We start from the raw sequence: 15,602 nt of genomic DNA on the forward strand, positions 1-15,602 counted from the left end.
CCGGTTCGAACGTTGGGCGTTCCGCATAACCCCTATTGACCCAAAACAGAGCAACAACTAGCAACAAACTCACTCTACGACCTCCCTAACAACACTGAGAGGCCCTCTTAAAAAGGCTTAGCCCCTCCTACTTGGACTAAACCATTTAGAAATTAAAGGTAATAAAGAAATAAAATAAAAAAATAAAAAAATAAAAAAAAAAGATTTAACAGTAACAAAAGAGATAAACAGTTAGAATAATGCAAAAATATATAAACATTGGAAACAAAACAAACTCAAATTATTCATGTTTAACAATGCTTAACAAAGAATCAAACAGAACACCAATCTCCCCCTCACACATGAGAACAATTACCTGCACCTTCTATTGGCGGGAAAGAGATACTCAAAAATGGTGGCAGTTACTGTTACCGGGTTTTGTCTGTTTGGTATGGGGAAATGTTCCAGTATGCAAGTATGACAATTTATATTATGCAAGTGGTTAATGGAAAACAATAAACATTTAACACTGTAACCGGTCTTGTTTGAGTCCTTAACACAATACATGAATCAACATAGTGAAATTAATGACTCAGTAAATGTTAAAGAAAAAGGACATGGTGAGGACAGGAACAACACTAAACAATACACAATCAGTGACACACACATATCTGTGTTCACTGGTGTTCAAATTTGCACAAAACAGATAATGTGTTATGATGTTAGAATGGAAAGTGTATGTATGCATAGTATGTTCTCAGTCCAGTGTCATAACAAGAGTATTTTTTTTTTTACAAAATAAGAGTCTCTAGTCACAGAGCCTCACTGTGACATTGTCCCCTCCCTAGACACCGCCTGTGGTGTCCTTGAGAGAAAGTCTGCAGTGTAATTTTGTGACCCTGATCTGTACAGCACCTCAAAGTCAAACGGCTGCATGGCCAGAAACCACCAAGTAATGCGAGCATTTGTGTCTCTCATGTGGCCTAACCAGGCCAATGCTCGGTGGTCAATTTCCAACCGGAATTTTCGTCCAAGCAAATAATACCTTAAAGAGTCCAGGGCCCACTTAACAGCAAGGCACTCCTTTTCAACAGTGGAATAGTTTACCTATGTGGGCAGGAGTTTCCTACTGATGTATACAACTGGCTTGAGTTGACCTTGTTCCTCTTGAAGGAGTACAGCACCAATGCCATGTTGTGAGGCATCAGTCTGTACTGTGAACAGTTTCCCAAAATCAGGACTCTGAAGAACTGGTTCCTGACATAGTGCATCCTTTAAGTCTTTAAAGGCCTATTCACAGTCCTCAGTCCATACTACATTGTTGGGCTGGCTCTTTTTTGTCAAGTTTGTTGGGGTTATTGCCCTGGCTGAGAAATTTTTTATAAATTTCCAACACCAGCCAACAAGTCCAAGAAAAGCTCTAACCTGCTTTTTTTGTCACAGGCCGTCCTGCTCCTTTAACGGCCTCCACTTTCCCCACCTGAGGTCGGATCACACAGTGACCCAGTACAAATCCAAGGTATTGGGTTGGTTTAGCGAGGGCATATTTATCAGGGCAGATGGTTAGTCTTGCAGCCTTGATGCGATTCAACACCCCCTTAAATCAGACTCATGCACTTTACATCATCTTGCTTCGCTGTGAGAAATAATCCTGGGAAATTTACCTCAGAAGTGCGGTTTAGTTTCACTTTGAGGAGCAACGGATCCAGCTGACGACTGTGAATAGTAATTATTTATTCTTAAGTGCTTTGTTCTAATCGCGATATGCAATGGTGTCTGTAATCCGCAAAAAGACTGTTTAATTATGAATTGCGTGTCTGTCTGTGTGTGAATGAATGAACGGAACAGATGAGCGCTGTTGTTTACTACAGCTCGCAAAAAGACTGTTTAAAGACAGTTTCCACAAACAAATACGATGAGGCAGGCAGAGGGTCAAAACCAAGGTAGCAGTCAGATCTTTCAACATACAAAGGGGAATTCCAAAAGGCAAGAGTGAGTAACCAGGCAATAGGTCCAAGCAAAAACATCAGTCCGATCAGGCAACCAAAACAAAGGGGATAATCCAGTAAATCAAAAAACAGAGAACCAGGCAGAATCATACACAGTAGACAGGCAGGATAAACAGGAAATAACGCTCGGTAAGGCAGGTAAACTGGCAATACTTCACAATGAGTACAAGAATGGTCTCTGGTTAAATAGCAGTCAAAACAGGAAATGAGTGCAGAAGAAGCAGAGGGAGTGGAACACAGTCAGTACTCAGGTGAGGGCTCCCTCTGCTGGTTTGGCATTACAGATTTACACAATTTTTTTCTGCTTGTGTTTTATGCAGTGAGATTGAATGGTGACTGTGGTTGCATTATGCCTGAGATCTGCTTTTGGGTTCCACAGACAGAAAGTCAAACAGGTTTGGAACGTCACAAGGCTGAGGAAATTATTTAAATTTCACAACTATCACTTTAATAACCTTACTAACAGTAAATTTTTTACTTTGCAGGGATCTCGGTAAACTGAAATACAAGTTTGAACAAGAATAAAAATCCTCCTGTAGACCTGAAAATCATTGAAGTGCCTGGACCATCCACCAGAAAAGAGGAAAAACAAACGGAAAACGAATCTGCTGTACCTTTTCACTTTTCTAACTCTTTAAGTACCTCACACCAACTTGGTCCCATAGTGACATTTTTGACCACAAACGAAATTGCTGATCGTGTGGATTCTTATTGAAATTACTGGAATTCACCAGTGAATATTCACAGAACAACAGGTCATTTTACTGCACCTTAATACTGTTTCCGGGTCGAAGCCTCTACTTCTACTTTCTCTATCTTGTTTCATGAGAATACTCAACAACCATTTATGAACACTATTGATTCAAGTCACACATTTAAGCTTTTCAAAAGCCATAGTGTACATTACAGTCTCCAGTCTAACGGCATCCCAGACTTCAATATTTTATGATTCAAAATAGCTGAATAACTTACCATCTGAGATTTCGGTATAGAGATAAAGGTTAGGATCATAATTTTCAGGAATATTACAGCACAATGAGTGCATATTAGCACTGTTTGTTTGTTTTTGGCATCTGATAGAGCTTTTGGACTTGGAAACAGTGATGTCAGACTTACCATCGAACTGAAACACAAATGTTTTAAAGTTAAGTAAAGATGGACATTTTTAATTAGTCAAAATGTAAATTTTTTACATTGATTTATTTCGTGGAACATATGTGTTTCCATGCATTTTGTTGAGATGTATTTTCTTGTTTATCTATTGTATATACATGGTTGATTATTCATGTTGCTTATGTATTATACAATTTTTTTATGTATTCATTGATATTAATCTATTTTTCCCATGTGCATGGAAGTGTATGTATAAAAATGAATATCAAATATGTAATAAACAATTCTTATTTTGTATTTGGTTCAATTTGTTTATTATAATAGAAGTCAAAGGTAACCATAGTAACAACATGAAATTAAATATAAAAAATATAGCTGCGAGCAGCGATTGCGGGCCCAAGCCGGTGGCACCGCCACCCTGGTGCCTTTAGTTACACTAAAGCCACCGGGGTGGCGGTGTCACCGGCTTGGGCCCTCCATCGCTGCTCGCAGCTATATATATAACAAACATAAGGATACTGAAAGACAAGGCACATGCATTTTTTACTTCTTGCGTACTCAATCTATGGCAAATTCTTGTGAAGGAAGACAAGCATGTGAAGTTTATCTGGTTTCAAACTGAAGCAAAACACTGTCTGAAGGTTTCCTGAAGAACTGAAAAGCTCTTAAACCTATTGTTGCACCGGCGCCAATAAAGTCATGCAGATAGCAGATTTGAATAAAAAAATCAAGTGCAAATACAAATACAAAAATAAGATGAGTAAAGAAAACGGGGTTCTTAATTTTAATAATCACCCTTTATTAATATATGAACACAGAAACCCCCTGTTAACAGTTAATGTCACGTTTCCCATTCCATGACTAGTAAAATAATAGCCGCGTAGCGTCTATGACAACTCGAGGTATCGCACACGCACGCGCGTCTCAGTTTATGGCCAGCAATATCATTGGTTAAGGACATTATGGAATTGAGATAATGTCTGTACTAGGTTATGATTACACTGTACAATTAAATAATAGTTGCTGAGTCTGTGATCTGAACACTTTACCTCAGAGCGTCCGTTAACTGAATGAATTGAGAATATCACCTGAAAATCCGATAACATCAGCAATTTTCATTCAAGCAGCTGATTTCTGTAAATTAATGTAAAATTAAATGTATATTGCAGCACAGGGTGAAATCATTTACGATGATTTGAGACAAATATAATGTAAATTTAATATAAAACTATGTAAATGAGGCTCTGTGTCGCGGCAGGATTTTGAACATGGTCCTGAGCCGTTGCTGGGCGTCGCAGCCGCCGGTGTGTGTACACTCAGAGAATGTGTTCGAATTTTAAAGACGTGGCGCTGCGCTTCTCGTCCGGTGTGCGACCACCTTTAAGGTGCTGTTTTCTTTGAAGCCGAAGAACTCTGTTCTTAATTCTGGCGAGCTTACTTTTTTCGGGTGTGGACAGAGTGTTCCACTCTAGCTGCGCGGGCGCGGACGAGCGCTGCGTCGTCTTCTTATTTGACAGGTGTCAGCGGGTGCAATACTGCCACCTGAGAGGTCAACCAGGTACTGGTGCTGGAGTATTTACGTGTCATGTTATCATAAGAGTCCTATTCATTTTAAACATTGTGGTTATCGCCAATACCGGTATATTGTCACACTCTAAATTAAACCGATGTCGATATTTCATGCTTTGAATATCACGATTATCGTCAACACCGGTATATTGCGACACCCCTAATATATATATAAAAATGTAACAAAAAAAAACAAAACATTATATATATGTAACAATAAATATATATATATATATATATATATATATATATACATATATATATATATATATGGTGTGCGTCCACGGCGAGGAACGGGCAGAGAAGAGCGAAAGTTTTTTAGTTCATTCCTACTTCCATAGGAATTCATTGAAAACGCTCGCTCTGCACCATTATCCATGTCAGTGCGGACGAACATATTTTACTTTCGTTTTTAAGTTAGCAATTCAAAAGCCCCCAGCGGTGTCACACGTTGATTAACCAGTGGTAAAATATTCCTCACCGTCACATACCGGTACCTAGTATATTTTATATAGATACAATAGGCCTACCTGACTTTGAACACAAGAGGGCAGTATAGCACTATGAATGGATGTTTTTTGGACTAAAAAAACATTCTGGATGTTTTTAAACTTAAACAATTATTAAATTGAAAAAAAAGAATAAAATGGGTTTAGTTCTGATATTTGTATAATTATATATAGAAATAAATGGTGTATAATTATATTTTTAGAAGATAGGAGGTTTTTAGTGTTTCCTTTTTTGACATTACTTTAATCCCTTGCCACAGCAAAACTGTTTGAGATATTTATTATCTGTTTACAATTTAGCATCTTTAATGTATTTTCATCATGTTGAAAAAGTTTGGTGGGAATAAAATAAACCACTTAAGAGGAGTGGGTAAAAATTCAGAGGCTGATTTTGCAAAGAAATCCACATTCAAACCAAAATATCTGACTCCCTGTTGCTCGGAGCTAATTACTGTAAATTAGAAAATTGTCCGGCTCGAGGAGACCAATATGCGTACTGATTTTTGTGACTGTACATAAAATTAACCCCCCCCACACTTTTGTCAAAAGCATTTTGAAAGTGACACACTTCCTGCTGCCAGTTGGTGGCGCTATAACTTTGACTCACAATAGTTACATCCATCTGATCGGCCTCTTACCACGAACACACTGCGGAAGTTTCATCAAGATCAGTTAATGTATGCAGAAGTTATAACACTTCGTTTTTCTATTTTCTCGCCATAAATTTGTTTCCTCGCCACGGCCAAACCGTTCGAGATATCAAAAATCCGTCCGCAATTTAGCATCCTCAATGTCTTGACTTCATGCACACCGAGTTTGGTGGGGATTGGATGAATTCTCTAGGAGGAGTATTTCACATTCCACAGCAAGCGTTTTCCAAACAACCCATAATAGCTGACTTCCTGTTGGGCTGGCGCAAAACTTAGAGCACGAAAGTTGTTCGGCCCGATGAGATCTATATGTGTTCTGAGTTTCATATTAATTCATGCAAGCTAGTTTGATCTATGGACCAAGTTTTCGGACCCCATTCCAGGGGGCGCTGTTGAGCCCCCCTGCCACGCCCGGGTATCAGCTTTAGCCAGGCCCTGATGGCCGCAGGTTCTGACCTGTGTGCAAAGTTTCATGAGTCTTCGAGCACGTTAAGGGCCCCAAAAGCCCCTGAAACCTTGAAAAACAATTATAAAAGCAGTCTCTCCTAACAGACAAATCCCCCACACACACAAAGACAGAGAAAGAGAGAGAAAATTCTCCAAAAAAACCCACTTCAAACCAAAATATCTGACTTCCTGTTCGTCGGAGCTAATGACTGTAAATTAGAGAATTGTCCAACTCGATGAGACCAATATGCATACTGATTTTTGTGACTGTACATAAAATTAACCCCCCCACTTTTGTCAAAAGCATTTAGAAAGTGACACTTCCTGCTGCCAGTTGGTGGCGCTATAACTTTGACTCACAATAGTCACATCTAGGGGTGTAACGGTTCACAAAATTCACGGTTCGGTTCGATACGATACACTTGTGTCACGGTTCGGTACGTTTTCCATAGGCTACAGCAAAAATAAATAAATGCCAGAGAAATTTCCTTGAATTAATTTTTTTTAAATTTTTTATTTATTTAATGATCATAAAGTATGATTTTTTTATTTTTTTATTTTTATTTTTTTACTGAGCAATAATGGAGCTATACTTGACTCTTCTTATGAGCATATAAAACAAAACAGCTCCTTGGACAAAATGAAATGTAATATTGTGGTAGTAGGCTATTATAAACAAAGGTTTATTTTAGTTCAGATTAACATTTGAGGGCAGCAATTGTATGTATAATGTCAAAATAAAACAGACGTAATGTTACTTGAAAGCATTATAGCCCACTATTCCTGACAAACTTCCATACTTGCAGTTAGCGTTACTACAGCAAATCCATTCCACGGTGAATGTTGCTGATCTGTGGACACCGGCCAGTTCATTCATGGCACAATGTTTCTTCCTGGTTTCCACGTCAGCGCTGTTTGATCCGTTAATAACAGAGAAATGTGCATGTTTCTCACTAGATCTCACAGCGATGTTATTACTTCAGTGGCAAATTCAAAAAGCATTTGAAATTCAAATGCTTTCTTTACTGGTCTGGATCTCTTAGTGCTGTGTGATGTTGCTTGATCAGGCTCGCGCATATAGGGCTCGCGAGTCCCGCTTCACAGGTCAAAACTGATAAACGGTCCACACAAACACAATAAGAGTAGCTCAGTTTCGTTCCTTACATTGCATTTGCCAGTTGATGTTGTGGTCGCGCCAGCCTCTATGAGCGCGCTTGCCACCCGTGACGCGCCTTCATTTGAAATAACGAAATTTTGGTCGGCAGAAAAAATGGTCCAACGAATCGAACCGAAAGCCTCATACCGAACGGTTCGATACGAATACACGTATCGTTACACCCCCTAGTCACATCCATGTGATCGGCCTCTTACAACGAACACACTGCGGAAATTTCATCAAGATCAGTTAATGTATGCAAAAGTTATAACACACTTCCTGTGTCCCATTATTCGCCATAAATTTGTTTCCTCGTCACGGCCAAACCGTTCGAGATATCAAAAATCCGTTCGCAAGAATTCATCCTCAATGTCTTGACTTCATTCACACCGAGTTTGGTGGCGATTGGATGAATTCCCAAGGAGGAGTATTTCACATCCCATTGTATGCGTTTTCCAAACGTATAATAACCGACTTCCTGTTGGACTTTTGTAAAACTTAGAGCACGAAAGTTGTTTGGCCCGATGAGATCTATATGTGTACTGAGTTTCATATTATTACATGCAAGCGTGTTTGATTTATGGACCAAGTTTTCGGACCCCATTCCAGGGGGCGCTGTCGAGCCCCCCTGCCACGCCCGGGTACCAGCTTCAGTCCGGCCCTGATGGCCGCAGGTTCTGACGTGTGCAAAATTTTAAGAGTTTTTGAGCATGTTAAGGGCCCAAAAAGTGGAAAAAAGGCAACAAAAAAAATAATGAAGAAAAAAAAAAGAAAGAGAAAAAAAAATCCTTCCGGAAACAATAGGGCCTTCGCCCTTTCAGGGCTTGGGCCCTAAAAACCCAAAGTGGTTCCACACAGTGCCTAATATAAGAGTTCCTCAGGAAACTTGTGTGGTTCTTCAGAGAACCACCCCTTTTTAAAGGGTGCCTAGAGGATCTATAGACGGTTCCGCCGGTGTGGCAAAGTGAAGAACCCCAAAAGGTTCTTCCAGGCACCTTTTATTTTTACAGTGTAGTGGAGATACATAAATTTGGGAAGTTATTCCAAACATCTCATCAGTCCATCCTCTGTGAAGATGCGAGCTGTGTTTGTCCTTGTTGAATGCACAAATGCAAAATAACACTGAGCTGACAAGTTCCCGACACAAGCAGTCTGATTACATGAAGTCAATGGGGTTTAATGGGGCTTGAATGGGGCTGATTGCTCATTGCACTTTTCCGCTGACTACGCTGTCTGTGAACTGCCAAAAACTTTCTTATTTAAGAGCGAAACTCTGAATTTGAAATAAATCATTCCTCTAAAGTATTTGAACTTGATTCCAGTGAGTCTTCCTGAGGTTGCGTCGAGGAGAAACGCTGCAATCAGATGTTTGTTAAGGGCTGTTGTGTTGCTCTCATCACACAAAAATCAAGAGGCTTTCAGTCTCTGTCATAACATGTATCTGTGTCACTAATGTCATTTGTATTCATAAAATGTGTGGTTCTGGCACACGTACTATATTGTACTAGTACTACAATGTACTGTATTTTTAGTACATTCATAAAGACATTGAAACACAATATAGCATGTTGACAGCATCCATTACATAAACCCATATGTAACTACAGATGTAAATTTTTTGTCCCATGTTAATATATGAATTCTTAGAAGAATAGAAATGAACCTTAAAATGAAACAAATGGATTTGTTTTGCACTTTCTCTTACTTTATATTGTATTCCATATTTGTTGAGCTTTAATTATAATTAAATTCAGCCATACAACTAAAGCAAATAACTTGTTATATTGTTCCATCTGAATATATATATATATATATATATATATATATATAGAGAGAGAGAGAGAGAGAGAGAGAGAGAGAGAGAGAGAGAGAGAGGTTTTTTGCATGTATTTTTTTTGCTTGGAATCAAGATCACGATTCTCTCACGATTCTGGAAAGCTTTATTATTTTAAAGATCTACAAATCCTGAACATTAGGTTACTAAACAAGATAGAAACAAAATAAGACATAATACTCTTGCTTCAGTCAAATTTAAATAAATGCAGTAAACAAAAATAATGTAATATTTAAATAAATAAAAAATGACAATTAAACATTGACAACATTCAAAGGTATTACGCCAGGCTAGACCTATTAAAGATTCTTAGCAAGAAACACTATCAACATTTTGGGGTATGGTGTTGCGTTGAATAGCGTTGATTTTATAGACATTTGTTTCGTCTGGCCGCTGGTACTTTGTGATTGAACAGTTTTGTTTTTAACCATCTCATACTGTAGTTTAAGATAAGTGTTTAATTGAGATAAGTTTATAATAACTTTACTTTTCATTTATTACTTAAAGCTCAGTTGAATTTTTTCGATAGCTACTACATTAAAAACTATTAGCCTAACTGATAAAGTTCACACATTTAAAACAAGTGAACAGTCAGAAATAAAATAAGAACAAATACACAAATTACAAGCAGAGATGAATACTAAATAACAAAGTTTGCAAAGTCTAACAGTATATTCAGGTACAGAAATTAATAATTAAACAATAGTAAAATAACACTATTTGTCACAATATAAATTAAATATAGTTTAATCTTTGTTAAAGCTGTATTTTATTGTTTTATTTATATCAATGACACAGAAAACAGTATAATATTAAGTGCGTGCTGTCACTTTTAAGACTGCACGGACCGAAAAAAAACGTACTCGGTTACTAACGTAACCTCGGTTCTCTCTAGAAGAGGGAACGAGTTCTTGCGTAAGTATCTTACGCTAGGGGAAAACCTCTTTTCCTCGAGATATTGAAGCCAAAAATTATCCTTAATTTTGCAATAATGTAAAACGCATTGCAGCAGCATGCAGACATGGGCGAGACAGCTTGCGCCGCCCATTGGCTGCTCTGCGGCAACTGCACCAGCCTATCGATAGAGGCCCCTCATGACGTCAGAACCAATGAGGGTGCTTCGCGCCCATTACGTCATGTCCCGCCGAAAGCGGGTGGGGCTAGGGCTATAAATACGGCCCAGAGAGGCTGGTTTGGTCAGTTTTTTCATCGCTGAAGCGAATCAGAACGTGACGCATGCACGGCAAGATACGCAAGTACTCGTTCCCTCTTCTAGAGAGAACCGAGGTTACGTTAGTAACCGAGTACGTTCTCTTACGAGAGGTTCTCTCGTACTTGCGTAAGTATCTTACGCTAGGGGAACACAGTGTAAAACGCCGTGCGTGCTTGAGACATAACACTAAAGTCCCAAGGGCAGGTGCCCGGGGCTCATACAGTGCCTAATCACAAGGGACTCACAGAGAATCCGGGAAGAGGGGCTAGAATAGCATCATTCCTGTAATACAGAGCTCTGATAAGAGCATATTATATCAAGTGTTCCACACAGCCAGGGCGAACTCGGCCTGGACTGATAAATATGGGGGACTTACGCACTGCCCACAGAAGTATACAGACGATCAGTGATCGACGCTCTAGCAGTTTCAGCATCCTGAGCCGATAGCATCGGGCGGGCAATACTGAAAAATTCAACCAAGAGCAACTTAGCTTGTAAAGCGGGAACCTCGAGGTTATAAAACCTTATAAATGTAGACGGGGAGGCCCAGTCTACCGCCATACAGATATCTTGCAAGGTAATCCCACTGGACCAAGCCCACGACGAGGCCATGCCTCTTGTGGAGTGCGCTTTGACACCTATCGGGCATTGCAGGCCCTTGGATGTGTAAGCTAGCTCTATAGTATCAACTATCCATCTGGATAGACTCTGTTTTGATGCAGCTAGTCCCTTAGAACGTCCGCTGAACAAAACAAAGAGCTGCCCCGTCTGTCTGAAAACAGATGAGCGAGACACATAGGCTCTTAACGCCCTGACCGGGCAAAGGAAGCCTGCGTCCCCTTCCTCTTCAGATACCGGCAGGGCCTACAGGGAGATAACCTGTGCCCTAAACGGTGTATTTAGGGATTTAGGAACATATCCGTGCTTTGGTTTGAGTATGACTCTCGAGTCATTAGGCCCAAACTCCATACACGTCGCACTCACTGAGAGCGCTTGCAAATCCCCTATGCGCTTCACTGAAGCGAGAGCCAGAAGAAACACTGTTTTGAAAGACAAGAGTTTCAGGTCTATTGACTGTATTGGCTCGAATGGGGCACCTTTTATGGCTTCCAGAACCGTGGAAAGGTCCCAAACGGGAACTGAGGGTGGTCTGGGAGGGTTCAGCCTCTTAGCTCCTCTAAGGAAGCGAATGACCAGATCGTTCCCGCCTTTAAAAGCAACTTCTCAAAGCGCTGTACACAAACAAGCAATACAAAGCTCAAGCAATAAAAGTAACATCAACAATCAAATGCTAATTAAAAAAAATAAGTCTTAAGTCTACCTTTAAAAATGTCGTAGCTCTGGGCTTCCCTAAGATCAATAGGCAGTGAATTCCAAAGGACAAGAGCATATGAAGAAAAGGCCCTGTCACCCATAGATCGTAAGCGTGTATGAGGAATAACCAACAAGTTGGATTGTGAAGAACGCAGTCTCCGAGTTGGGGTATAGGAAGTTAACAACTCAGATAAATAATAAGGAGCTAAGCCATGCAATGCTTTATATGTCAGCATCATAATTTTAAAATCTACTCTGAATCGGACTGGGAGCTAGTGTAAGGACTCCAAAACTGGAGTGATGTGATTGCATACCCTAGACCCAGTCAATATCCTGGCGGCCGAGTTTTGTACATATTGTAGTTTGTTAAGTGTGGATTTAGAGACTCCGGCTAGAAGGGCGTTACAATAGTCTATCCTAGAGATGACAAAGGAATTCATCAGCTTTTCAGCTACTGAGAAATTTAGCATAGGACGTAATCTAGCTATATTTCTGAGGTGAAAAAAGGATGATTTAACTGTACTCTGAACAAAAGAATCAAATGAAAGCCTAGTATCAAAAATAACTCCAAGATTCCTCACCCTAGCTTGAGTAGCCAAGACAGAGCCATCAATAGTTAAAGATAAGGAACCAACTTTGGAAATTTGATGACGGGAACCAATAAGCATAACTTCAGTTTTACCACTATTCAGACACAAAAAATTTGTACTCATCCATTCCTTTATCTCAGAAACACGGCCGGACAGAAAATCAACATCAAGATGTTCACCAGATTTTGAGTGTATATAAATCTGCGTATCATCAGCATAAAAGTGATAATGGAGGCCAAGCGATCGCAACAACTGTCCAAGTGGTGCCAGATAAATATTAAAAAGCAGAGGGCCCAAGACTGAGCCCTGAGGAACCCCAGTGAGAACAGAGCTAATCTCAGACCTGAAACCGCCCATGGAAACGAACTGAGAACGGTCAGTAAAATACGATTTAAACCACTTCAAAGCTGTCCCCGACACACCAAAATCTTGTTCAAGGCGGGCGAGTAATAGACTATGATCAACAGTATCAAAGGCTGCTCTTAAATCAAGAAGGATGAGAATGGAAATTACACCAGAGTCAGAAGCCATCAACAAATCATTGGTAACTCTGACCAAAGCCATTTCAGTGCTGTGGAATTTACGAAAACCTGACTGAAGAGGATCAAACAGGTTATTAATTGCAAGATGGTTACGTAAATGAAAGGCAACAACACGCTCAAGTATTTTTGCCAAGAACGGCAGGTTGGAAATAGGTCGAAAATTATTAAAATCCTCCAGAGTAGTATTTTCTTTTTTTGGTACTGGGGTTACAGCAGCAATCTTTAATGCTGCTGGAACCTCCCCCATCTGCAATGAGTCATTTATAATACTATTACGCCCCGCCTCTAGGGGAATATAAATCACTAGAGAGGCGTAATAAATAATTATTGGGTTGTGGAAATGGAATCCCAGCACGCATCACTCCGGTCGATAATCAAACTCATACACAAAATTGAAGCAAAAAGTAATATATTTATTAAAGAATAACAAGTGAAATAAAGAGCAAATCTTCAGGGTGTCCAAAAGGCCAAAATAACAAACAAAACGAATATAAAAAGAAAAGAGGAGAAATGAATAACCTAATCAAATCCCAAAAGAAAATACATTTATCTTACCTAACTCCCTGCCCAAAAACAGAGATCAAACAATTACAAAATAAACAAGGCAGGACACCCCTACGCTCCACACTGTTAAGATGGTTTAAACATAGGAGAACGGTTCAGAGGTTATCGCAAGATGCACGTTCACTTGAACTAATTAAAGTCTCTAATACACAATTTGATCATCGGCCGGAGGAGGGATTCCGGAGCTCTCAACCCACGTGCGACCGAACCAACAATGAGCTCCTCGATGAGTGCCAGCAGCGTCCTTATAAAGACCCCGCCCCGACTGGGCAACCAATGGCTGCTTACAACCCATGATTGGATAACCTGTTTGAAATTAGAGAAAACAAGAAAGAGAAAAGGAACAGAACAATAGAAAACAAGCTAAACACAGGTCGTAACACCCTCACACACAAAGAATCTACATACAATAAAGTACAGTAGATTTACTCGAAATCAAACGACCGTGATAGTGCATCAGCCAACACGTTATCCTTGCCTTTCTTAAAACGAATTTCCAGGTTAAAATCCTGGACAAAGCGCATAATTCGTTGGTTTGAGTTTTTCATCCGAGACAAAAAAACTAATGGGTTGTGGTCTGTATATACAACCACCGGAAGAGAACTAGAGCCAATGTACACCTCAAAGTGTTGTAAAGCCATTAAAAAGGCTAACGCCTCCTTCTCAATGGTGCTGTAATTTAACTGATGTTTCAGGAATTTCTTTGAGAAGTACACAACAGGATGCTCAATCCCATTTTCATCATCCTGCAGAAGGACAGCACCACCACCAGTAGCACTTGCATCAACATCCAACTGAAATGCACAGGAATAATTTGGAGCAGTTAATACAGGACCACTACTCAAAAGGTTTTTAACAGAATCGAATGCAGTCTGGCATTCCTCAGTCCACTCAAAAATTTGTGATACGCGAAGCAGATTTGTTAGAGGCAACACAACATCTGAGAATTTTTTACAAAATCCCCGATAATAGCCAGACATTCCTAGGAATCTCCTGAGTTCACGTTTCGTACGGGGCACTGCAAATTCTGTAATAGCCTGTACTTTCAAAGCAACAGGTCGAACCTGCCCTTGCCCCACCTGTTTCCCTAGGTAGGTAATTGTCGCTTTGCCAAACTCACACTTAGACAAGTTAAGAGTAAGAGATGCATCCAGTAAACGATTAAAAACAGTACTTAATGTTGTCAAGTGCTCATCCCACGTATTCGAATAAACAACAATATCATCGAGGTAAGCTTTACAGTTTGAAACACCGCCCAGCACTTGACTCATCAAGCGCTGAAACGTAGCCGGAGCGTTGCGCAGTCCGAACGCCATCACCCTATAATTAAGGAAATCATCCGGAGTACAAACGCAGATATTTCGGCCGCGCGCTCCGTCAAGGGAACTTGCCAGTACCCCTTTAGCATGTCGAGTTTCGTGACGAAGCGCGCAGAGCCTACGTTATCGATACAATCCTCAATAAGCGGGAGGGGAAACGAATCTGGTTTTGTCACGGCATTTACTCTTCTATAATCCGTGCAGAACCGTTGTGTTCCGTCCGATTTCGGAACTAATAAACAGGGTGAACTCCAGGCGCTGAAACTCGGAACTGCAAATCCATTCGCAACTAAATATTTTACCTCAGCCTCCATAACTTTACGTTTAACTGGGTTCACTTTATAAGCACGTTGCTTAATCGGTGAATGATCACCTACATCGATATCATGCTTCAGTACTTGAGTGCAGGTAGGAACGTCTGAAAACAACCCCAAGGATGAATTAATCAACTTTACTATATCAGTGCGCTGAGAGTCAAATAAATGCGCCAGATGAGAATTTAAATTCTCCAAAATCATGGAATTATTCAATCTACCACCCAACATCAGAGTACTCTGTAGATTCAGTCCATCTTCATCAACATCACTGTCAGAAGCAATCACGATCGAGGCTACTGGAGTGATAACAGAGCTTTTTAACTCCATATCTTCCCCACGACTCACATACAGCTTCAGCATGTTTACATGACACACGCTGTGTCATGAAAGAAAAAGTTTTTCTTTGCCGATCAGGAGTCCGTACAACATAATTTGTCTCATTCAGCTTCTTATCAATGACATACGGACCAGAGAATC

The sequence above is a fragment of the Leuciscus leuciscus genome (genome assembly GCF_965113295.1).
Source record: "Leuciscus leuciscus genome assembly, chromosome: 2".
NCBI classification, from domain to species: Eukaryota; Metazoa; Chordata; class Actinopteri; order Cypriniformes; family Leuciscidae; genus Leuciscus; species Leuciscus leuciscus.